The sequence below is a fragment of the Mustela nivalis genome, assembly GCF_964662115.1.
Source record: "Mustela nivalis genome assembly, chromosome: 1".
NCBI lineage: Eukaryota > Metazoa > Chordata > Mammalia > Carnivora > Mustelidae > Mustela > Mustela nivalis.
The window spans coordinates 67,062,600-67,088,377 of NC_139020.1; the positions used below are offsets into that span (position 1 = coordinate 67,062,600).

General features: G+C 42.2%; 1 protein-coding gene across 20 annotated transcripts in view; it reads left to right on the forward strand.

The window, feature by feature from the left end:
* Positions 1-25,778, forward strand: part of ZBTB38 (zinc finger and BTB domain containing 38) — a 134,616-nt gene that overhangs the window by 68,037 nt on the left and 40,801 nt on the right. For 5 of the 20 annotated variants that reach the window (XM_082711673.1, XM_082711671.1, XM_082711683.1 and 2 more), the window contains 2 exons: positions 6,636-6,701; positions 21,320-21,418. The gene's annotated coding sequence lies outside the window, so the exon portion shown is untranslated. Of the gene's footprint in view, positions 1-4,513; positions 4,608-6,635; positions 6,702-7,289; positions 7,654-19,232; positions 20,285-21,319; positions 21,419-25,778 lie in introns of those variants that run through there. The other 15 variants (XM_082711677.1, XM_082711682.1, XM_082711666.1 and 12 more) reach the window with 10 other exon arrangements.

Sequence of the window (25,778 nt, forward strand, 5' to 3'; positions counted from 1 at the left end):
TTTGACAATGTTGAGGCCCATTTTGGAGGCAGTGGTGTTGCTGTCAGACCTCTCTTATCCCTGTCTCCCCTTTCCCTGTTGTAGGAGGGATAGATTTAAGCAAAGCCTGTAGTCTGCTTGCCAGACAACTTCCCCTCCATAAACAATTGTTTAAGTACCTGAAAGATTTCCATGGGTATTTTCAGGCCCCAGGTCCATCCCTTAGTACATGGAGCAAGTTCTCCTATTTTAGAAAGTGGCATTGTGAGACAAAGCTAAAGATTCCCTTGGTAGTAGGGGGAGCAGAAAATGGACTCCCCGTTTGGTGTTGGTTGGTGAGTAATCCATATGAGCCCTCTTTACTGCACCAGACGGTGCTCTAGGTGCTGGGAAAGACACACAGATCTTGCAGTAAGCAAGCCAGAGACGCTATGAAGGTAGATAATTCAATACAACAAAAGCTCATTCTGCTTTTGTCTTCTGTCTGAAGGAAGTGAAGATTTATTGAGGTTTGCTAAACTGCTCTGGTGAGCTGAGGTCCACAGTCACAGCTGTCATAGCCTCTCTGAGCTGTGTCATTTATCCAGTAAAAGAGAAAGCCAGTGATTTTGTTCCAGGTTGAGCCTTGCAGTATTTGCTGCCCAGGATGAAAGGGTATCAGGAAAGGATTCTGTTCTCAAATGGGGAAGCTTTTACCAATCTGTAAGAATTCTTCCTCCTCCACTTTGATTCACATCCCACCCTCCATTTTCACCCTACTTTCCAATCTCTCTAGAAAGAAGAAACTCCGCCATCTTGTTGAATACATGTTTTGCCAATGCAGGATCTCGTAAAACCTTGTTGTCCTACTTGCTCTCCCCTTGGCAAGTGGCAAGCAGTTGTGGCCACAAATGAATGTGTGACTAGGGATGCAGGAATGCTCTGGATCTCCATGTGCTCACAAGGGCTTTCTTGGTGCTATATTACAAATGTATTGAGAAATAAAATCAGGAATGATTCTGTTGTTAAAGTCAAAGCAGTGATATCAAAATGGTGGTGAGACGTGTGGAGGATATTCCCGGGAAGAGAGTCCTAGTAGGATTACAGTGGGGCAGAACATGCTCCACCAGAGTCTCCCTTGCAGCCGTAAGTCACTTACCACCTTTTCTCTGTTGAAAAAACCTCATGGTTCACATTTCCTTTCTCCCTCCAGCTCTTCCTGGACAGTAACCTCAGTGTGGTCCCGAAGGTTTGTAGCCTCATCCTTGCCATCAGGAATACAGTCCTTTCCCATTCTTACACAGATGTCAATGGATAGAAGTGAGACAGCTCATGTCTAAGAATTGGAGGCTTCCCAGAGTTCACATTCCTCAGTGCTGTCCGTCCATCCACTCTATTGCCTCATGAACACCAAGCAACCTAATCCTCCTCTCGTATTCCCGGGCAGAGTGGAGCTGATTAGAAAGCCCTGTTTGAGAGCCATCTGGTTGGCATATAAAATTACTGCCAATGAGCTAGATAGTCAGCTGGCCATGTAACCAGGAGGCAGGACACTTGGAGTCCAGCTCTTGGCCAACCGACCTAAAAAGCAAGCTAGGCTGGATTTTTTAGAATCACAAACTGTTCAGAGCTGGAAGGGATATTAGGAGCAAAATGTATGGATGCTAACAGAGTGAGCTAATCATTAAAATGGTACATTTGAAACACTACCCATGGTTGAGGAAAAACCTCTGACTCAAACTTTAGGCTTTTGAAAAGTCGGTTTTTAATATATGTTGGAGAAGGAACTCGTAATACCAACTTAGTTTATCTATTCAGGCCAAAAACATTATTTGTGAATGGAAACCAGATCAATCTTGATTGTTACACTGATTTTTCTTTAACTGACAATTTAGATTAGCATAATCTAATAACCTGATAACAAATATACTCACAAATTGTGAATATATTATATATAAAAAGGAACAAGATATAATAGAGCAAATGGGCAAATTCACTTATTAAATATGTGATCTTGGGCAAATGACCAGATCCTCTCAGTCCCAGCTTCCTCATCTGTACCAGGAAAACACACCCGGTAGAATGCAAGCTCAGATGGAAATGTAAGCTTTTCCACTTCTTTCACCTCATAAAACATTTCCAAATTACAAGAAATCTTTGATTCAAGTTGTTAGTCTGCTTTCTACTCTTAACTTTTCAACATGGTCCAATGGACGACTCCTCTTTTTTTATCTTTTGCACCTTATATCTTATCCAGCCTGTCTCCAGTTGGTGGCGTCCTAGATATCCACAATGCCCAGAGCCTGGGAGCCTGGTTCTTGTAAACCCAGTTAGGCCTGGCTTCAAGGAGAGGAATCCCCTCTACCAGGATTTTGCACAATAAGAAGATTCCTACATCAGGGCAGAATGTGGATGAAAGAGGTTTTATCCTTTGAGGATTGGTGGGAATATCTAGACTTTTGAATTGGTCAGACTTAGGTTTGAATCCTAACTCTACCATGTACTATGTAACCAGAAATCCCAATTATTTCCTTGCTCAAAGTGGACGATAACTAATGCTCACCTTGAAGGGTTATTAGGTTGGAATTAAATAATATAATATAGCTAAAATATTGAGTATGTAGTAGGTTCTCAATAAATGGTAGCTGTTATAGACCTAGCTCTGATCAAGGTAGAAAGCAGAAGTTCCCCACTAGCTCTCCAGACAAGATATAGATGTTTGAAATAGCATTGGACTTTCCAAAAAATTTAAGTTAAAATATCAGCCAAAGCCATTTTTAGTCATTGATAAATTAAGTCACCACATTGTTTCCAGGGCTAAATACATTCATTATAGAGAGAGGTAACAACTTCATAAAATTTTCCAAACTTCTTAATTCTAAGAATTTAAAGATTTTATTCATTTATTTATTTGACACAGAGAGAGATGACAAATAGGCAGAGGCAGGCAGAGAGAGGGTGGGGAAGCAGGCTTCCTGCTGAGCAGGGAGTCCGATGTGGGGCTCAATCCTAGGACCCTGAGATCAAGACCTGAGCTGAAGGAAGATGTTTAACCATCTGAGCCACCCGGGCATCCCTAATTCTAAGAATTTAAACAAAAATGTTATATTTGCTGAACTTTTCATTTGTAAAAATTTAGATTAGAATGGCCTAACCTGATAACAACTTTACACCCAACTGCAGAATGTCCATATTAGGTGTAAATGGAAGCCAGCTGTAATTTTTAATGCAGTGAATGGAGTAAAGAAATGTGCAAACCAGTCCAAATGTTTATAAACCAAGGATTCCTCTGGGACTCAGTGCCCTGACTTTACTCTTTTTTTAAACATACAGAGCCAAGCTTTGTTCATACTTGAATTATGTACTTTGCATAAGCCATACAATTTAACTTTAACCCACAGGACTGAAAATAAAATGAGCTCAGAGGGCAGAACAACAAGACTGTGAGCAAGGAGGAGCGTTAATCAAAGTGAAAGACACGCCCCTCACTGCTGCCTCCATCCTGTCCTGTCCTTCGCTAGCTTCCTCCTGCCAGATTATTTAAGATTCCTTATACTTAACTCCTCAGAGGGGCAGAAACAGGTTGCAATTTTTATCCTGAAAAAGGGATTTGTCTTTTAATTTAATGTTTGCGTATAATGCCCTGAGGAGGTTGATGAGTAGCACACGATTTTTAAAAAAATCTAAGCAAATGCATACCCTTGCCCCTTGCAGTTGTGACAAAGCCTAAGTAATTCAGGCATGAGCATGGTGTGTGTGTGTGTGTGTGTGTGTGTGTGTGTGTTAAGTGCAAAACAGGATTTACTAGTGGAGAATGTCTGCCTAAACAAGCTCATCTATCTGAATCCTTTCAACTGCAGTTCAAATTTGTTTAACACAAGCAGGTTTGGTAAACGGGCCAAGTTTGCTCATTGGGCATTTTTAGAACATCACAAAATAAACCAATACGTGGCTCTTTGGCTCATTTTGACAGAGAGTGGACAGGGAACCCACTGGGAGGTTTGGAAACCGCATTCCCTGGCATCAGGTTTAAGAGTATCAGGAGGGGATGTGACCACATTCACCACCCTGTCCTTGTGAGGACGTGACACCATTCACTCATCTCATGAGTGCCTGATATGGCTTACTGTCCTTGTCACTGTCATTTATTATCCCAGGTAGAGGAGGGAGCGACTTTGTTCTATGTGGTCAGTGCTGATTCCATAAAGTGTGTATTTAGCCTGCATGATAATATTTTGTGAGTATCTTCACATGATTGTCAGATGTTTTCCTGGGGAATATCTGAATAGACACTAATATCATCAAATGCCTCAGTGTTCACTTCAACCTCCTCTCACCCCACTCTAAGGACCCTGCTTTATAGATGACCATATATTAAATTGGTACCTTGTAATTCAGCCTGATAGTCTCTCTGATTTTTGACCCCCATGGTAAAAAGGAGGAATTAGCCTAAGGACACTCCATTCTAATTTTCTGTTGCTGTCAATGCTAACCAGAGCTCATAGAGCAATGTTGTGGGGGGTGGGGAAGATGGTTCCACCATTGGTGTTAGACCAGGAGCTACTGTTTCCGTTAGAGCCACGTTTATTTCTGGAGTAGTTGTGGGGGAGAGATGTGCTCCAAAGAGAAGAGGATTCGGTGTGGTTCAGGTATGACTGACTATCTGGACAACCCAACCCAGAGACTAAGTACATGGTATAGAGGTGGGCTGGTGCTTTCCACACATTGAGCTGAAATCACTTGGGTTCTGGGAAAGGAAATAGAATAAAAGCTAGAAACAAAAGATTTGGTTATGAAACCTAGTACCTAAGTTAAGATGTCTGAATACATTTTCTCCTTTAAAAAAATCCTGGGGAAATTGAATATTTTTGCTAACCTGGCTATTTTTAGCCAGTCCTTATAGAAGATCGAGGCGCTGGGAAGCTAGCAACCTCAGAAAATATTAATTCGTTTTGTACGTGTTAAAATTAATTAACATTAGTATATTCAGTGATACAACTAGGCAATTAAAGACTTTTGGAGAGATAAGAAGAAAAACATAGATATATACTCAAAATCAGGCTCATAAGCATTTTATAAAAATGTTGGCTTATATCCAAGATCTAAGGGTGGGGGTGGGTATGGTTTCTTTGTAGCTGAAGAAAGTGGAAAAGAATCTGCTCTATTTCCTTAAAAATAAAAGACTTCTTGTTTTATACAACATGGTAAATGAAATGCTTTTCTGCTTTTTACCTGCTGGCAGTTTCTGGAGGAAATTTTTCTAGCAAGCTATGCTGTTTTCCTCTCTTCAGGGACATGGTGACACTGGTTTGTAGCAAAATAGTATTTGCTTATTAGGCATTTCTTCAAAATCCTGAATAAGCGGCTCTTTCCACATTTTTTGTTCCACATGTTAAACATTTCATTGCAATTTGAGCTTCAATTGTGTGTGTGTGTGTGTGTGTGTGTGTGTTGATAGGAAGTATTGAAAGGGGATGCATAAGAATTCTTGAGGGTTTTTGTTTAAAAAAATTAATTCCTACAATTATGTATTGGACTCTCTACAGAAGGCAATTCCAATTTATTACACAGAGCCAAACTAGATCTCATCAATCTTAAGCAGCGGGGGTAGGGAGGTGGTATTGAAGAAGACATGAAATTTGGTGTTTGAGTAGATGAAATTTAATTTTCGGAAAACATTTCACTCATAAAACGGATGGCACCCCAGTGTCAGCCCTGACCTCCATGATGTCAATGTCATCATGCAAGCACTGCTAAGATAAGCCTCCAAGTAAAACAAAGAAACATTGCGTTTTAGCACAACACCATTTCTTCTTTCATAGTATGTACTACGCATATACACACAGCCTTCTGATATTCCTGTTAATGCCTTGTTACTTTACAATATAGCTTTTGGAGAGGGAGGGAGGAGAAAAATCATTTTGCATGTTCTATGTTCTGAGCAAGCGCGGTAAGTATGCTGCTGCAATTCTTAACATTATTTAGGTCAGTATCCTAAGGATAGCTTTTCTTGTTCACCTTGGTCAGTTCTACATCCAAAGGAATTTAGCATCAATTTATTTTTCTGCACTGATTTTATTTGCTTCTAAGTTCAAGCAAATTCATTCACATCCTAATACAATTGCAACTGAGGAGGTATCTGCCATTCTGTACTGCAGATACATTTAGCAGGATACATTTACACGGCTTGTGGTTAGAGGTTATAGCACGGATACAGACAGCCCGATCATGCATTCTTCTACAAGCCTGCCGGCGGCATCACTTAGGATCTGAAAAATAATCTAGAAGAGCTATATCCTATATAACATTATTTTTTACTTTGCAATAGCATAACAGTTTTTTATTTTGTTTTTTTTTTGTTGTTGTTGTTGTTAGCAATTCTATGAAATTAATAGTCTATAAAATGCATTCCCAACCAGATACATACTGTATTGAAAGCTTTCTTCAAGAAGAAGATATGACAGTATTCATTCCAGCTTATTTTCTTCGTTAGCAAAAGGATTGTTTGATTCTCAGAAGCAAAAGGACACATTCATTGTGCAGCAGCTCTGCTCAAGTGTATGAAATGCCTTCTACTGTCTGGTTGCAGAATTTGGAGTTTGCTAAACAGTGTTTAGTGATTGGGCTCATCTTGCATCACCAGTTGATGACATTTTTCTTTGTTCCCTCCTACCCAGTTGAACCAAGACTCTGAGGCTGATATGCAATGTCACTTACAACATTAATCAGATACTGCATTTAAGGTGAGCTGTCCCTTGCCTCCTCCTTCCCCAGTGCTCGTGTGCTGCATGCAGTGCGTATCTTGCTTCTGCGAGCCTAAGATGGCAGGCAGGATTAGCCGTGCTTTTGCTGTGTGTGCATGCTGTGTATAGAATTCATTACACGTTGCCTAGTATTTCAGATGTGAGTATGTAAATGCTCGGTATGCCATATCATCTGGTAGCGAAGACTTGTTTTTGCCTCATTACAGCCTTAGATATTTCAACATCACCTTTCAGTTCCGATTCATTTGCCTCTGGATGTTTGCTTTTCATCACGTTCAAAATAGGATTTTTACCTTTTTTTTTTTTTTAAACAAAGCCAAAAAAAAAAAAAACCCTAAAAACAAAAACAACAACAAAACTCTGCTACCAGATGGTGTCTCTCCTTTCTTCTTGCATTTGCTGTCTTTTAAATAATGTATGTTGTATTGTTAATTAATGTGAATATCAAATTAAACACTTGAAACTTACATATTTATTATGCAGGTAGGAGGCAAGGTGGAATCTATTTTTAACTCTTATGTACTCTATGGTGTGCAGACAACTTGGTTCTCAAATTTGTATTTTCAGTGCTGGTATCAGTGGTTTGATTTTCAGCAAATGTGACAGTGGCCTTTGCAGTGGTCAGCTCCGGGCTTTGAACTCTCAGAGGAGGAAGGGAAAAAAATTCGGCACACCACCTCCTTGGTTGCAGCCTCAGAGAAACCTTGGATGAGAAACTTCTTTTTTTCAATCCTGTTTTCCTGTTGATAAATTCAGTTCTCGTGATCACAGTACATTCAAGCTGTTCTGCGTATGATTTTTTGTGTGTGTGTGACAATTGCATCTAAAACTTGTGAGCAAGAAGACGGAGAAATCAGTTGGTCTCCATCGCTTTACATAAAAATGGCTGAGTGTCTTGTCATGCTAGCACTGCATTAAGTGATACATACAGGTAGGTCGAAATTTGCATGTTTTCTAGATTTTTTTGAGCCATGCAGCAAGAATTTGAGATGGATTAAAATATGACTTTTGGAACAAACATTAAATAAGACAGCTGTAATTTTTTGGAGGGAGGGTATTAAATTGGATGGGCTTTCCTATTCAGATACGATATAAATATATAGCTTTGATAAACTCACAAAATGATTCTGCCATAAAAGTGAGATGATTCCTTTTTTAAAAAATCATCTATATGATAGGTGTGGCGCCATTAGACAACAAAAGAATTTTTTTGAAAAGTCTGTTGATTCAGCTCCATTTTAGCTTGAGACTAAAAATAAATGGGTTTCTTGAGATAATTTCAAAGAGCGCAAACAAGCTTAATAAGAAACATTTAAAATATTTAAATTTTAAGAAGCGGTCTTTAAACGTGTTATATGAAAGATGAAAATAAAAACTTACATGCTTCCAAAATCAATTTTAGATAATATACAAGAATAAATATGCTATTTGTGTATCTATAATTCAGAGAGATGAGGAGTTACAATTTTTGAAGGAGGGAGTATTAAATGTAGATGGCCCTGTTAGAAGATAAAGAGCTTCACTGAATGAGAAAGAGTCCCTAGAATGGTTCATTGCAGACCATACAGCTGTGGCTCTGTAAGTACCAAATTCTGGCACTTTTCAAAATAATTTCATGGGTTCTTTCCTTTGAGCTTAACTTCCGAAATATATTTTAGTTTCAAATTAACACTGGGCCAGAACCTGTTTCCTTGGTAACCAAATCTTGTTTAAAAATGCAGTATAACAGATATGCAAAAGATTGTCTTAAAAAAAGAAACAAATGGTTAATGACAATTGTCCAGTTCTTTTTCCCTCTCATAGAGAGTCTGGACTGGTTTTAGATGTTTTTAAAGGCGGTCTTCAAGCCTTAAAAATTAAGCCATATTTCTACCCTTCATAGAGAAAGCTTGCACAGGGAGAGCTTTTTGCTTCCTCCTTTGTGCTCAGTACTTTCAAAATTAAGGTTTTCTTTGTAACGTGCTCCAGAATGCTGGTCAAGGTTTGTGTACAGACGTGTAGTTTCATTATCACTGGTTCACCAGCGCCAGTGAAACAAAAGGCATCTCAGAAATTCTCAGAATCAGAAAATGCTTGTGCTCTTGTTTTCTCTGATCCCCCCATGGGTAACCTCAGAGCTCTCGGTAGAGAAGGACCCAAGCCCAAGCCCACCCCCCCAATGAGAAGTACACATGGAGCCTTTGTGGGAACGTCTTTGTAGATATGTTCGGAGGAAGATACTGGCAAACCTGAATCCTCTATGAGGTTTGCTCCGATGTGAAGAACATCGAGACTCAGGACCATCTGTGTAAATAGCTGCTTTAGTCTAGCAGTTGGTCTAATATTCCAAAGCACCATGTGCAAAGTCAAACCTCTTCGGGGCTAAAGGTTTGTTGCTGCTGTTGTTGTGTTGTTTGGAGGCCAACGTGAATATTTTGTTTGGAGTCTTTCTCTGGCTCAATGATATTAGAACGTGATTCATCTCATAGTGATTTCGTTCTTTGGGCTTGCCACGAAATATCCCTCCTGGAACACCTTTTTTTCTTTCTTTCTTTTTTTTTTTTTTCTGTTCGGGGGCCATTTTCCTTCTTGTTTGTGACTAAAAATGACTAAGAACATTCTGAATGTAGCATCAATCAGAAGATCTTAAACCGAAGGGAAATGTCGGAAACCTGATTCAGTCTTGCCTGTTTATTTCAGTATCAGTAGCATTAACAGTTGCAGGGGATCAAGCTAATTGTCATTCACTCTTGAGCAAATAATGAGGCAGGCATTTGTGATTAAAACACTATTGCTATTCAGAAAGATTACAACTAGAACGTCTTCTGTTTTGATAGGCCGGTACAAATCAATCATTTTGAACCTATTTGAATCTTAATCACGAGATTAGTTGGATGCAATGGGACTGTTTTACCACAAAAATGAATGCCCAGTAGATTCAACAGTGTATTTCTTCTTTATAAAATGTTGATCCTTTTATTGTTAACTCAAGCATGGTTGCATCATCTCTTAGATTTTCATACCTAATAATTTTTTTGTGGCATTATTCACTTATGGTACTCTTGTCTGCCTAAAAGAATTTTACACACAATTCAAGGAGGTTGAAAGCCAAATTAGACCGTTGGGAAGTGTTCTGTACCACTGTCATTCTAATAAATAGACCAGTGAATGCAAGAGTAATTATTATTTATTACTTTGTTGTGTTTCGCCTTAATGCTTTGCCTTCATATTTCACAGAAATATTTACAAGGCACAAAGCTTTTCCAAACGTACCCATTTACAGTTTTTATGGGATTTCCTAGTCTAGCCAGAAACACTTCCTGATGATCACAGAGATGGCACCTACCCCTTCTCATTGTTTAAAAGGCTGTGCTTAACCCATTTATACTTTTTGGCTAAGGTGGTTATACTGGGCAGGCCAGAGCAGGTGTGATAGAAAGAATGTGCAAACAACTGCTTTGTTCTCACCAAAACAAAATGAGCAAATCTGTGGTTTTCTACTTGAATGATTTATAGTCTTCAGTTCTTAACTCTTTTTCTTTGGAGAATAGGAAATTTTTTCTGAACCTTAACTCAGTGAGAATACCGATATTGCATCTCTTGCCACTACAGTTAGATTGATCTACTTCATTCATTTCCGTGGGTCCCCCTAGAGAGGCTGGTAGCCAGACTCTGTTTTAGAGCTGGCTGGCAGGGAAAGAAGGATCAATAAAAAAGATCTAGCACCTTTATCTTTAATACCAAATCCTGCTAAGCTTCTGAGTTCCTGGAACCACGTGGTTGATTCTAACAACTCCCTTCCAGGGGAAATGCTGTTCTTAACAGCTTCGTTGGTAATTAAACATTTGACACATCTATTGAGCACCTTCTATATGCCAGGCATATTCCAAAGGCTGGAAATAGAGTAACGAGCAGGAGAGATCAGGACCTGCTTCTCAGAGACCTGCCTCTAGTATAGTGGAGTGGTGGGGCTGGGGAAGCTCAAAAAATATTTATGTAAACGATTAAAGAAGACAAGTGCAAAGAAGAAAATTAAAATAAAATGTTAAAAGGCAAGGACGATATGTTGGAAGAAGGAAAACCACGGTAGAATGACTGGCCTTCCCGAGGAGCTGGCATTTAAAAAGCAGAGACCTGCCTGGTAAGACGCAGCCAGCCAGGTGGGGTTCTGCGGGGATCATCACGAGGCAGAGGAGTGCGCATGCTCAGACTGCAAACTCCTCTCTTTGCGTAACCGCCATTGTCACGGGGCCAGGTCTGATAGCTTCGCGGGTAAAGCCTTTCCTAGGTCAGCTTCCGCTGCAGTGAGAAGGGTGGGCCTGGCCGGTGGCTGGTTTTGGTCAAATTCCCAGGACGCAGTGCCGGGGATGTCACTGCCTTTGACCCAGTCCCACCCTGAAGCCACCTAAGAAGGTGCAGTGGTGCGGACAAAATGCCGACATAGGTGTAGCACTAACCCCGAAAATCTACAGGAGAAAGGATTCTCAGAGATTTGTTTTTCCTAAGAACTCCAGAAAGTAAACTTATGGCCACACATTGAGATGACCATTTCCTTTAATTTTTTCCAAAAGCAAATGGTGGAAGGGTCTGTCCCATCTTGCCAGTAAATTTTCTCTGTCCTCTCACACCTAAAACTCTTCAGCTCTACAGATTTCTTTGCCTGACAGCGGCTTTCTAAAGACCCTACTACCTGGAGTGGTATTTCTCTATTTGAGCAAATAATACCAAAGAAATTCTTTTTAAGAACCAGATCTCTTTTTTATGCATTTTAGGTTAGTCTGCTGACAAAGCTCTGAGTGCAAAGGGATAGGTTTGCTACATAAGTTAGAGACTGTTAAGACCCTTGGGGCACCTGGGTGATGATGTTGGTTAAGTGTCCAACTCTAGTTCTGATCGCAGGGTCCTGAGACTGGCCCCTGCGTTGGGCCCCTCAGTGCATAGTCTGCTTAAAACTCTCTGTCCCTCTACCTTTGCCCCTTTCACTCACTCACTCTCTCTCAAATAAATAAATTTTTAAAAAGAAAGAAAGGAAGGAAGAAACGATAAGATCCTATGAGGCTTTCAGAATGTTTCAGAAGCATCTTCTAAAACCAACTCGTAATTTAGGGTCTCCTGGGTGGCTCAGTCTGTTGAGCATCTGCTGTTGGCTCTGGTTACCATCCTGGAACCCTGCTCCTCCCACTTCCTCTGCCCCTCCCCCCACTTGTGCGCACTCCCTCTCAAATAAATAAATATTAAATAAATAAAATTCACAATTTAGTGGGTTTTTCTTATAAGTTAGAGGTGGCCTGGCTGACTCCTCACACTTTAGTTTTGACTAACTTATGAACCATTCCCCTGCGTGAAGCACATTCTAGCCCTTTATAGCAGTCTTGCCCACCAGTGGAAGAATGGGCTTCAATAATTCAGCTTACTTCTTTGGGCATCGTTTATGGAGCAGCTACAGTGTGACAGATGCCACTCCAGCCCAGGCAAAATGGAATATGACATGAAACACCCTTCGAAACTTCAGCCAGTTTCCTACACAAGGCTAGAGCTTCGTATGGACAGGCACAATTGTGTGTCCTCTCTGTTCCAGACAGAAACGAATGGCATGCTGTTCTCCTAGGGGCCTTTTATAATGTTGCCTTGGAGGCCAGCCTTCAGTGTGGGGGCATTTCAGCTGATGGCAAGGGTAGTTCTTTCTGGGACTCGATATCTTATCCTCATCACCTTCCCGAGATGTCTTGGCTCCTAGTAAGCCACCGTATGTCTGGCTGCCCTACTCCAAGCTGGTCTGCCTGCATTGGCCAGGTGACTTCAGTAATGGCTGCCACCCTTTTGCATTCATGAGCAGATGTTAAGTTGAGAAGCCCTTGAATATAAAAATTTGAATTTTTGATGCAGGCAAGATGCTTCTGCCTTTTTACCTTCCTTGGCTGACGGTGGGGGAGGGGGGCTTCCTGTGGGCTGTCCTGCAGAAGGCTTGGTGGGCAGCAGGTATATTAAAGACCAGTTGCCAAAGCTCATGTCTCTCTTAGGTGATCCCAGTGTGGCTCTGCTGTGGCCTCAAAGTCTCACTGACCAGAAAATCGTTCTTTTCGTCTGGTAGCTCATTTGGCATCTTGTCCCTTAATTCTTCCCTTGCTTCTGCAGCTATTCCTGCTCAGGGTTCAAGACTAGCACTTGGGTCTGCACTCACTACATTTGGCCTGCAGAGGGAGCTTGTCTTCCGGTTTTTGTTTTTTTTTTTTTAAGCCAGTGTAAATATTATTTCTGTGTTCGCGAAAAGCTGTGAGAGCTTTCATGATTTTCTTTACATAATACAGTAAACCTCTTCCTTCCCCTGTGGTCATTGCTGCCAAATGGACATTTTGAAATTCCTTTTTCATTTTGCCTGCTAAAATCTTCTACCCGGTCTGAGGCCTTGCTCTAATTAAGGCCTAACCGTCCTGCCCATCTTCCCCAGCGACAAGCATGACGTGCGGAGTGCCTGCCCCGAGGGCCTTACAAGCCAGTGAGACAGAAAACAAAAGCCACCAGCTGAGAATGTGGTTAAATCCCAGAAGGGCAGTGCCCTTGTAATTCTCCCCAACCCTTTTCTCAAGCTGTGGAAGGGAAGAGGGGAACTTCAGTAGGGAAAGAGAGAAGCTACATCACTGGCGGATTTTCTAGAAACTGCTGGCTATTGAGGAAACGATGTGGAATAGAAGGGGGTGGTCATCTAGGAGGCGAAATGGGGAGACAGAGGTGACAGCAGACTAAGAGGGCTGTAGGAGGGTACAGGCAGGGCGCAGAAAATAAGAGGAAACAAAGGGAGTCAGGAGGCCGCTGGTGAACAAAAGGAGATGCTGCTGTGCATATCCTGAAGGGAGGAGGGTCCAGGGTACAAGTGAGAAAGGGTGGGGAGGGGGTGCAACTAGAAAAATTAGTCTTGGGAAATTCCCTAAAATGAGGGAGGCAGACTTGCTATGTAGAGACTGCTGCCATGATGTTCTGTCTGGCTTCAGTAGTGATGTTGGTCTTGCTGCTTAACTGTCCCGTGTTGGGTGTTACAAAGAGCCTACAAACTTATGTCCTTGAGGGTAATTTATCCCAGAATCTTATGAAGTCCCCAGCCCAAGGCTCCTATTCTATATCTGAGGATGCCAGAGAGACCTCACCACCCCCCCGACATCGCTCTGTTAGATCTGGATTAAACTTTGAATTAAACAAGCAGACTTTTTATATGTGCTGCAGTCTTCTACAAAGTAAAGACTAGAAATAGACCCAAAATACCCGATTTGAAGCTGCAGATTTTAGGAACTCTCTCCCAGCGTCATGTTGCACACAGCAGGCTCTGTTTTCTCGAGTTCCCAAGGCCTGTTCCTTGTTCTTCACCAGCCTATCCAGAACTTCTCTGAGTGCCAAAGGTTATTCTCATTGAATTCCTTGATGGGGTGCCTGGGATCTGCCTTCAGCTGGGATTATGATCCCAGTGTCCTGGGATCAAGCGAGCATCCTGGCTCCATGCTCAGTGGGGAGTCTATTTCTTCCTCCTCCTCCCTCCCCATCCCCCTCACCCCCCTCTTTTTCTCTCTCAAATAAATAAATAAAATCTTTTTAAAAAAGAAAAGAATTCCTTGATCTTCAGGGGGACCGCACAGGCTGGCATGCCAGTCCTTAGTGTTATCCTTACCCTGTACTGCTTGTGGAGCTCTCTCAGAAATGTAAATCACAGACTTCAGTTGCCATGTAGACATTAGACACACTTTATTTTGTCATTGCGGGAACTGTGGCCCAAAGAAGTTGTGACTTCTCCAGGTCACGTGGAGCCTTAAGAGCCATCCTTGACTCCTAGTCCAGTGCCGTTTCTATAATAAGCTGCTTTGAGGTCACAGGGGACGCCCAGTCCTCAACCAGGAGTTTGTACGCTTTCTTTGTAAAGAGTCAGATAGACATATTTTAGGTTTTGTGGATTGAGGCACAACTGGGGATACTATATAGATATTTATATAGCAGCTGAGAAAACAAATTTCCATAAGCTTTTTATTGACAAAATTTAAATTTTAATAATATGTAATATTCAGTATAATAATAATAATATAACTGTACTATCATAGATACAGAAATGAATGATGGTGGCTGTGTCCTAATACAGCCTACCTTGTGGACACTGAAAGTTGAGTTTCATATAATCATCATGAAATACTATTCTCCTTTGAACTTTTTTTCCAATCATTTAAAATTGTAAGAACCATTCTCAGCTTGCAGGCTACACAAAAACAGATCCCAGGACCCCAGGATCATGAGCTAAGTGGAAGGCAGATGCTTAACCGAGGTGCCCCTTGAGATAATATTTTGTAGACAATTTTGTATCTTTCTCATATTCCCTTAATAGCATACAATTTTAAAGCCTTTAATTACATAATCTTTTTAAAATTTTATTAGGAAAAAATAAAAATAAAACTCTATTATGAAAATCTTGAACCTATACAAAATATGGAAAGGCTAGTTTAATGAACCTCATGTAGCCATCACCCAACTTCTCTAATTCTCAATGGCTGGCCAACCTAGTTTTATGTAAATCCTCTCCTGTATTATTTTGAAGTAAAGCTCAGATATCATATCATTTTATCTCTGAGTTTTTTGAAGTGATTCTCTGAAAGACAAGAATATGAAGAGAAAGCTGTTTTGCTTAACAAATAAATGCTGAAGTATTTAGGGGTAAAAGAGAATGATGCCTGCAACTTAAAAATAGTTCAGGAAAAAATGGGTAGGTAGGTAGATATGAGTAGAATGTATGTAGGCGTTTTTTGGTACTATTCTTGAAATTCATCTATAAGTTTGAAATATTTCTAAATAAAACGTTTTTAAAATGTGAGTTACTAAAGAAATACATTTTTAAAAATGTGATTTTTCTAAGAAAAGTAACCACAGTATCATTATCATTGCCAACAAATAATTCTTTAATAACATCAAATATCATAGTCAGCATTTTCTAATTTGGCCTAATTTATCCAATTATGTCATTTAAATAAAATTTTACAATTTTTACTTGTTTAAAGCACAGTTCAAAGGAAATAAGGTCCTTACAGTACAACTGATATTCCCTTAAATGTCATTTAATTTATTGGTTTCCTTCCCTGTTTCTTTCATCCTTACGATTGCTATAAAAAATTTGTTTGAAGAAACTGGGTGCCTGGGTGGCTCAGTGGATTAAGCCGCTGCCTTCGGCTCAGGTCATGGTCTCAGGGTCCTGGGATTGAGTCCCGCATCGAATCGGGCTCTCTGCTCAGCAGGGAGCCTGCTTCCCTCTCTATCTCTGCCTGCCTCTCTGCCGAGTTGTGATCTCTCTGTCAAATAAATAAATAAAATCTTTAAAAAAAAAAAAAGAAAGAAAGAAACTGTTTGACCTGTAGGGTTTCCTACAGTCTGAAATCTGATTGATTACACTCCTGGGTGCTGTTTTACATGTTCTTCTGTCACAGAGATTTCCTATAAATTGGTAGTTACAGTTAGAGACTTGATCGGATTCTGATGCCTTTGTTTTTTCCGTTTGTGTACATAGTCAACATTTCATAGACTTTACATAAAAATCCTAATTTTGGCTTCATTGGAAAATTCTGCAGATCTGGCCTCTCCCCACCTACACCCCATTGGCAAGGGTTGATCTGGGCCTGGGTAGTGACCACACCTGTTCCCACTTAGTGGGATGCGCATTATCCTGCAGATCCTAGTTCACACTACTTCCTGCCTGGCTCCCAGGAACCTTAGAGCCCCTGTTCTAAACACTGCCTTTTGGGGGGCTTTGGTAAGACTTCTCAACACACTATCACAAGAGGCCTTTCAGGAATGTGGTGGAGAGTAGAGAGGATTCAGACACAGACTTTCTTAAAACGCTCAAGGGAGAGAGATAAACAGCCACATAAAGGGAGGCCAAGTGATAGAAATTTGGTGAATGCTGGGATGAGGGAGAGAAGTAAAACAACAAATTAACAGAGTGCTGCATACATGGGAGATAGAATGAGTTATAGATTCCTAACCCATGGTGGGAAACTAAGGAAGGAAGTGGGTTTTAAAAAGAGACAGGCTTTAGTCTTTTTATACCTTATGATAAAATTGAAACCTTAAAGGGGGGGGCAGCAAATGTTACATTAACCAACAGTCCTAAATCAGAAAGTGCAAGTATGTAGTTGTAGCCTAGCAGAAATCAAGTGAGAATTAAAGGAAATAAGGTAGAAAAGGAGAACGTCCTGGGAAAGGCCACTAGGAAAGGACCAGGAGCCCCATTCTGGAGATATGGAACAACTGGTAGATATTTCAGAGGAAAGGATCTCGAAAGTCGTAGGATTTTTTTTTTTTTTTCTGATTTGCAAATATTTTGAACTGAAAGGTATAAAAATATAGAAAAATAAATCCCACTTAGTTGTTTTGGGAAGAATAAACCTTTACAGAAAAGTATAAAATTATGATAAGTTGGGATGTTCCTGGAAATTTCCAGATAGTTCCCCACACTCAGAAGAATGATTAAGAGAGAGAATCTAAGACTGGTTATGAGGAAGGGTGGAAAATTTTGAAGGACAGGCTGATTATGTAAGATTTTCGGCTGGGGTGTTTCAAACTGTTGCCATGATATTTTAGTTATTAATAACAATTTGGGGAAATCTCCTCGCTTCTGGAGAAACATTTGGCTCTAATGAGAAAGAAATGCCACTGTTTGTGAATTCCCAAGTGGATGTAAGGAGCCATTCACTTGCTAAGCCTCTTAGGGAAGCCAGAGCCGATTTCACCCTTAACAAGCTGTTGACAGCGTCTGATCAAGGTACCACCTGGAACATGTTAGCAGCACAGAAAGTGGACTGTGGAGACAGACCTGTGTTTAAATCCCTTTATGTCACTCACCATGTGACCCTGGCAGCTTCTCCATGGAAAATTTCTAGGGTATAAAGGTTGCTTTGCATTTGAGGCTGTGGTTCTTACTGCATGGATGGTAGGAACGTACAGCTCTGAATAATCGCCTTCCACTAGCAGCCACAACACTGCTCACTTGCAGAGTGCTTACCATGTACCAGGCACTTTGGTGGGTACTTCGTATGTCATCCTATTTAATTATTAGAAAGCCCTATAAGGTAAAGGTGATATTAAAATAAGCCTCATTTCATGGATGAGGGTGCTGAGGCTCAGGGAAGTTAAGTAACTTGCCTAAAATTATACAGCAAGTGGCTTTGTAAGTGACAAAGCAGGGCTTTAAACCCAGCCACGCAGAATCCAAATACCAAACTCCCTTGTTCTACTACCTCTCCCACCTTCCAGTGTTAGGGAAGCACAGAGAGTCATGCCTCATACTGGCACTTTCCAACCCATAGTTCCCAATTTGTATGCTCCGGGTTTCTCCAAGGTCTCCAGACGTTTTTCATGGCTTCCAAAAACCTTAACGGAAACACTTATACTTGCAATCAGACCACAGGCTTTTTTAGGCTGGAATCTAGAATTGACAATGGATTGGCTCAGGTTTTGTAGAAGCTCTGATTGGTGGTTACTTACACAAAAACACTGCAAGGTTGTATTTTAAGTGGGAAGATGAATCATTAGTTAATAAACACAATTTAGTGGACTAGATCTTTCTAAACATGTGGCCTACTGAGAAATACTAGAGGGTGGTTGGCTTAGAGAAGGTTGGGAACTGCTAGTGTACATGTGTGTGCATATTGCCCAAACCACCAGGCTTTAAAACCCTGTCTTTATTTTTTAAATTACATAATTCTTTGACTTTAAGTCAAATGTATTTTCCTCTTGATTATTTTAAATGTTTTGCTAATTGTATATTTGATATTGCAATCTACTTTAGTCTTCAAGATGATTGGGTTCTTAAAATATGGTTGGGAGCAGAGATGCAGAATTGCAAATATTTGTATTCCTAATTAAAAACCAGATAACAGGCTTTTTATCCTTTTAAGTTGTAACCTGGGAGTAAATCTTTGCTCAAGAAAGTTTTACAGTTAGACTCATACTACCACAATGCAGGGAATATGGATGGCTTTGTAAAAAAGAAACAAAAAACAAAACCTGCATGTTAGTGCTCCAGGCCAATAGCTCCACAAGGCAAGCTTGTGGTAGGCCTCAGTAAATACTTTTTCAATGAGCAGTCCCTGACTCTTGGAAGAAAGATCCTAGCACGCAGTCAGCGCCCTTTATTTGAAGACGACGACTGGGTCATTTTGCGTGAAATGCTTTTTTATACCACGTTGGGAAAATCGATCTAGGCCTTCCCTGACAGCCATGGGAGAACACAGGTGACACGCTAGTCCTGAGAATTTGATTACTTTAAAATAGCACCTGACTTTTCTCCGAATCCTGCCTCTCTGAAATGTGCAGGGCTTGGATGCCCTCTGAGGTCTGGATCTGGAACCCAGGGGCCCTTCTGCCGCCCCAGGCCTTGTTCTGATAGTGACAGTGGCCGCTGGCCCCCCAAACCGGTTGTCCTGGGGCCAGGTTCCTAGCTGCGTTGTCCCTAGGCAAGGAGGCGGAGGCCGCTGCCCCTTTGGTGGAGTGTGGGGCCCCCGCGGAGCCGTCGTAGCTTCCTACCCCCAGCCCCCACGCCGTCGCACCAGGTACAGTCTGGGCCTCGCGCGGCCGTCGTGCGTCTCCTGCCCCCAGTCCCGGTCCCGCCGCCGCCCTCCTGCGGCCTCGTCCTCTGTGCGGCGGTTCCCCGGGCGCCCCGGCCCGCGGGCTGAGGGTCGGGCCGACCTCTTCCCAGACCCGCCGAGTCCGCTGCCCCGCGCCGGGGGCGGGCCGGGCCGACAGAGCCGAGCCGCCGGCGTCCATTTTCTGGGCGGTGCTGTGTGGCGCAGCGGCCGGACTCGCGGGTCCGGAAGAGCCATGGACCCCCGGGGGAGCGCGCTCGCTCTGCAGCAATCGAGCCCTGTAAGTGCCATTCGTAGGGTTTGTGTGCGGGTCTGGGTGGGCGAGGTGCGGCCTCCGGGCGCGGGGCCCCGGGCGCGACCAGCCTGACCCCTCCTCTTCCCAGGAGGGAGCCCCGAAACCTGGCTGGCAACGGCTGGCGCAGAGCTGGGAGCTCCGCGGGCGCTGGGAAGCCGAGGTGCTGCAGGGACCCAGCGGCCGCAGGTGCCCGGAGCCGGGGGCCTGTGCCTCAGGGGTGGGGAAAGGGGTCAGCTACGGACCAGGCAGGTGGCGCCGCATCTCGTGGCCCAACTGCGCGACTGGGCTAGAGGGCGGGGGGTGCGGGGAGAAATGCGCACCCAAGGGCTGGAGACCTTAGGGCTCAGGTCCTACAGGCTCAGTAACTCCGCTGACAGTCGCAACGCCCCTCCTCTGGCCTGCGACTAGGACCCCAGACCCGACCCAGTGGGAACCTGATGATCTTGGTTCAACACCAAGCCCCTGGAATTGAATGAGACGTGCAGAGGCAGGGCCCTGCCCCCAGGGGTTTGCAATCTCAGCCTCTTCTGCAAGTAGTTAGGTCTTGTTGTTCTGTTGTGTTGTGTTCTGTTGGTACAACACAACCGCCCCCCTGGAAGCGGCTTCTTTGCAGGGTGTATAATAAATCACCCAAGATTTTAGTGTGTCCGCGATTCCACTTTCTAAGTCCTGCTCTGCTGTAGGTAAGTGACTAATTCCTTTCTGCACTTTGGCCCTAATTGAATATTCCTTTTAAGGATCCATTATTGATGATATATGTTATGGTGACTTATACATATTTTAAAGTTGAAACACTTTTCTCCCAATTACGAAGCTCAGCTACTCCCATCAGGTTCGCAAGGCTAAAAATTATAGGAGGATTTAGTCTGTGGGTTCAGAGAAACTTTTGGTGAGGTACTATAGGTAAGTGTAGTGTTTTTCCGACAGGAGTAGGGACCCATTAGAAAATTGTGGAATCAGTTTAATGGGTTACTACAGGAATTTTTAAAAAAGATATAAAATACATAATCCAATTTAGAAAAGAATAGGCAATATCGGGGTGCATTGCATATAGTTAGAGTAAATCTTGTTTTGAGACTTTGGGGTTTGTTTATATAATTTAATTTTTTAACATGGTAGGTCACTGCCAGACAGTTTTTATTTTTTATTTTATTTTTTGTTTAATAGATAGGGCTTTTTATTTTTTTAAAGATTTTATTTATTTGACAGAGATCAGAAGTAAGCAGAGAGGCAGGCAGAGAGAGGAGGAAGCAGGTACCCTGCTGAGCAGAGAGCCCACTCGGGGCTAGATCCCAGGGTCCTGGGATCATGACCTGAGCTGAAGGCAGAGGCTTTAACCCACTGAGCCACCCAGGTGCCCCCACTGCCAGACAGTTTTTAAAACACTTGTTCGGGATTAATAACCCAAGAATTAGAGTCAGCTGAACCTGGGTTTCAGTCTCAAATCTAACGTAAACTACCTGTGTGACCTTGAGTAGGTTCCGTGACCTTTTGGAGCCTCTTTTTGTGTAGCTGTAAAACGGGGAATGTCTCCTACATGAAGCGTATTATGAACACTATATGAGGTCACATATGTCAGTATTTTTGCTCAGTACTTGACTTAGAGTAGGTGTTGAGGACGCATGCTGATTGCAGTTACTGTTATTGTTGAAACATCAAATCCTGGCAGCCAGTCATGGGACACTGTGCTTTTTCTTCCCTTCTTTCTTTCTTTTTAGATCTTGATGTGGAGAAGATGGAGGACTCAGAACCAAGAATTGCCAAGTGATTTCTTCCGAAGCACAAGAAACTGTTAGTGCTGGTGTGGTCTAACTGAGGTAACTGAATTTGTGTCTCTCCTTAGTCTGTATGAAATAAAAAAGGGTTTTTCTGAGGGACTGAAGGACTCCCAAGGGGCATATGATTTGTGCCAGTGATCCACCAGATTGGGGGATTACAAAGTGACCATGACATTTAAATGAACTGTTTATTAAGGTGACAGAAGGCCCCTGTGATGAAGGGGGGAACCAAGTGAAACAGGGCTTCAGGACAACTGGCTTCTCATTCCAGTTCTGCCAGTGACTGTCGTGGGAGCGTCTGTAAATCTCTTCATAGATCTCTAGCTTGTCCAGACTGGAAGGACCACAGACACCATTGAGGCTAGTTAGATGGCTCTTCAGGCTGACCCAGTGGGCTGGGGCGGAGGCAGGACTACACCCGCATATCTGCTGCTCAGTCATGTAGCCAGCTGGGGCTGCTGGAGGGGGAGCACCACATTAGGCCCTGAGAGTACACATGTGAAGAGCCTCCACCCCCACCTCAGGACAGTGGCAGTTTATATAGACAAGAACTGACAGCCCAGCAAAATGCTCTATCTTTTTTTTTTTTTTTAAATTTACTCCTCACAATACCCCTACAAGGTAAAGAAGAACAGATGTGAAGGATTAAAATGTGAGCATGCAGACAGATCATAGGGAGCTTTATATCTCATACTGTATGTGTGGTGCACATTTCGTATGCAAAGCACAAAGCTAGGACAACAAAGTTCAAGGCAAAGTGCTGGCCCTAAACTTTGCAGCCTAAACTCCAAAGGTAGTCAGCTGGGCAGTACCTGATGTTACCCCCCTCCTTCACCTGCCTTTCCAGCAGTCAGCGTAGGATCTCTTAGAGGAAGAGACCTGAGTAGCTGACATGTCACAGCTCTTGCCTTTCCATGCAATTTTTTGTTGTTGTTGTTGTTGTTTTTCAAATTTAACCTATACTTCCAACCAGCTACTAAAACTGATATTTTCAACTTATAAACAATAGTGTCTTCTCTGAATTAATTCATGGACTTGTTCACTCAACAAATGTATATGAAACTCCTACAAGGCACTTGGGTATTCAAGATCAAACATACTTTCTTTTTACAATCATGATATTAATTATGTTCAGTCTCCTAGCAAGGAATTATTTTTCCAACTGTTAGAGATTTGCTGCTGTTAACATACTAGAATATCAGCTGCAAGGAAGTTCACGATTGACCCATAAAGGATATAGAGATCTTTTTAAAAATCTTGAAATCTTAAGAAAGGAATTTCTTCTTGGGGCACCTGGGTGGCTCAGTCAGTTAAGCATCCAACTCTTAGTTTTCACTTAGGTTGATCTCGGGGTTGTGAGTTCTCCCTCTTTCACTCTTCCCTCTGCCCTACCTTCCCCCTAAAAAAAGAAAAGAATTTCTTCTCCTTTAAATTTTGATTTTGCTATTACTGTCACCTGCTTTTAGAGGTCTTTTATCTATATGCTTAACCAGTAGACATAAAGCAGTTTGGCAAGGGGGCTTTCTTTAACTTGAAATGCTCTCTTCTTCTAGCTTGGTAGGCTACCCAGGGCTAGAAGTGTTCAAAGGTAAAGCAATTTAAGAGATACTTTAATTTACAGAGTACAGAGTTAGTGATAGCTACAATAATTGCATTAAGCAACAGGTATCAGTTTGTAAGTCTTGAATGCTGCTGGTAATAAACTTAACTTCAAAGAGAACAAATGAGATGTTGAATGTGAATGTGCTCTGTAAACTTCTAGGAGTTCTATAAATGTTATACAGCAAATATTTATTGAGTGCCTACATGAGTACGTCATTGTGCTAGAGAAAGCAAAGAATTTAGCAGCAAAAAGATCTGGTTCCTTCCCTCTCAGACCCTGTTACGTAGATGAGGAAATAACATATGCAGAATACTGTGTGGTAAATGCCTAAAAAGGTAGTAAAAAGGAAGAGGTCTCTTTTACCTTTAGGAGTCAAGGGATTCTTCCTTGAGAAAAGGCATTTAATAAGCAAGTCCTTGAAGAATGTAGAGTTTCCAAAAAACGATAGGGAGAAGGGGCTCCTGGGTAGCTCAGTTAAGCATCCAACTCTTGATTTCGGGTTAGGTCATGATCTCAGGGTCATGAGATTGAGCCCCAGGACATAAATTCAGGGTTGTGAGATCAAGCTCCCCGTCAGGCTCCATGCTCAGCATGGAATCTGCTCGAGATTCTCTGTTTCTCCTCTACCTCTGTCCACACCCCGCTTTAAAGTAAATAAATAGGGGCATCTGGGTGACTCAGTCAGTTAAGTGTCTGCCTTCGGCTCAGGTCATGATCTCAGGGTCCGGGGACCAAGCCCCAGCATCTGGGCCCCTGGTGAGCAAGGAGTCGTCTTCTCCTCTTCCTCTGCCCCTCCTCTCCAGCCCTCCATTCCTGCTCATGCATGCCCTCATACTCTCTCTCACTCTCAAATAAATAAAAAAGTTTTTAAACAAGATAAGTAAATCATTTAAAAGAGAGAGAGATGGAGAGAAGACATTTCAGATAGGAAGAATAGGAGGAGAACAAGAGCGCATGGACCACATTCAGGGAAAGGTAGTGAGTCCAAATGAGTTAGAACTGGCCTAGATAGGCATCAAGTGGGAAATAAAACTGAGGACATTCAGTGGTAAACAATAATGGTCTTGTATGTCCAGCTGGGAAATAGGAATGCACTAAACCAAGAGAAGTCATTGAATATATTTGAACAGGGGGGAGTCCCAGCTATGCATCAGGGGCACGGTCTTGTGAGTAGCTCATGGGAAGATCGATCGGGAGGAAAGGCAGGGCAGAAACCAGAGACAGGGAGACCAGTTAGAAAGCTCCCAAAGTCCATCAGGGAAAGGTGAGAGTGTGGGAGGACAAGGCCTGAAATGGGTGATAGCAATGAAATGGGAAAGGAACAAATGCAAAGGAAAGAACACAGTCTGACTTCTCAGCAGAGAAGGAATAGCTAAGGCTGCCCAGAGCTTTCCACAGTAGTGCTGCCAGTAAGGGAAAGTTCAGAGGTGGGTGAGGAGCTACACTTAAGAGGTGCTGAGTTTGAGGTGGTAACAGTCCTCAGGGGGCTTTATGCCACAGAGGAAGGCCTGAACTAGCTCAGGAGTCATTAGGATACAAGAAAAAGTCAAGAGGTGGGAGAAAAGATTTTCTAGAGAGTGAGTACAGGGAGGCACACGTTGTGGATGGAGCCTTAAGAGAAGGAAGGACCTAGCGAGTACCTAGAGAGAAATCTGGCAAGAGAGCAAGGAAGACCTGCAAGAGAGCAGGACTGCAGCAGCCAGCAGAAGGGGTTTCCCAGTGGAGGGAGCCGGAAGTGTCAGACTTCTGGTTGGGGTGGGGGTAGGGGCTGGGCAGAGGATGCCATTGGATTGACAAGGGCTAGATCATGGTTATTGGCGCTTTTCCTTTTGTGGTAATATGACTTGTACAATGAATATTAAACGGCTTCATTTTCAAGAATTTGTAGCTTGGAAAAATCAAGAATCACTGTTAAATTTGACCCTAGCTAGCCCCCCAAAACACTTCTGATTACTAAAATTCCAGCTGTTAAATGTGGTTTCCATAGTAGTTGTGCACTTAATTCTGTTTTGAGCAGACGGACCAAAGAATATCTGTTGATAGTCCTTTAAAAACTACATTTCTGGGCGCCTGGGTGGCTCAGTGGGTTAAGCCGCTGCATTCGGCTCAGGTCATGATCTCAGGGTCCTGGGATTGAGTCCCGAATCGGGCTCTCTGCTCAGCAGGGAGCCTGCTTCCTCCTCTCTCTCTGCCTGCCTCTCTGCCTACTTATGATCTCTCTCTCTGTCAAATAAATAAATAAAATCTTTAAAAAAAAAAAAAAACTACATTTCTGTTGATGCAAGAGGTTTGCTAAAAGTAATTTAATTCCTTTGCCCTTTACTAAATGGCTATTATATGATATATGTATGTGTGAGAGAGAAAGGGAGGAAGAGTGTGTGTGCATGTGTGTGTGTGTGTTTTCATGGACATATGAGCTTAATACAATGGAATGAGAAGACTGGGGTCAGATAAATCTAGTTTCACAACCTCACCAGGCCATTTTCCAGGCTTGTGACTTCAGAAAAGTTTCTCTCTCTCTAAGCCTAACTTTTCCTATCTATAACTCAAATAAGGTTATTTTGAAGATTGAGTGATATATAATTTGGTCAGGATCTGTACTGTAGTAGGAAGTTAGTAAATGTTGATTCCCTTCCCCTTACAACTTTGTATCAGTAAATTTCTGTGTAATATGCATCTATACACAAAGACTTATCTTTATGACTCATTTTAATGTGTTGATTTTATCAAAGAAAGAGCATTCCTCCAGCTATAGCTAATCTATCCCGTGATAATTCAACTGACTGGCAACTTAAT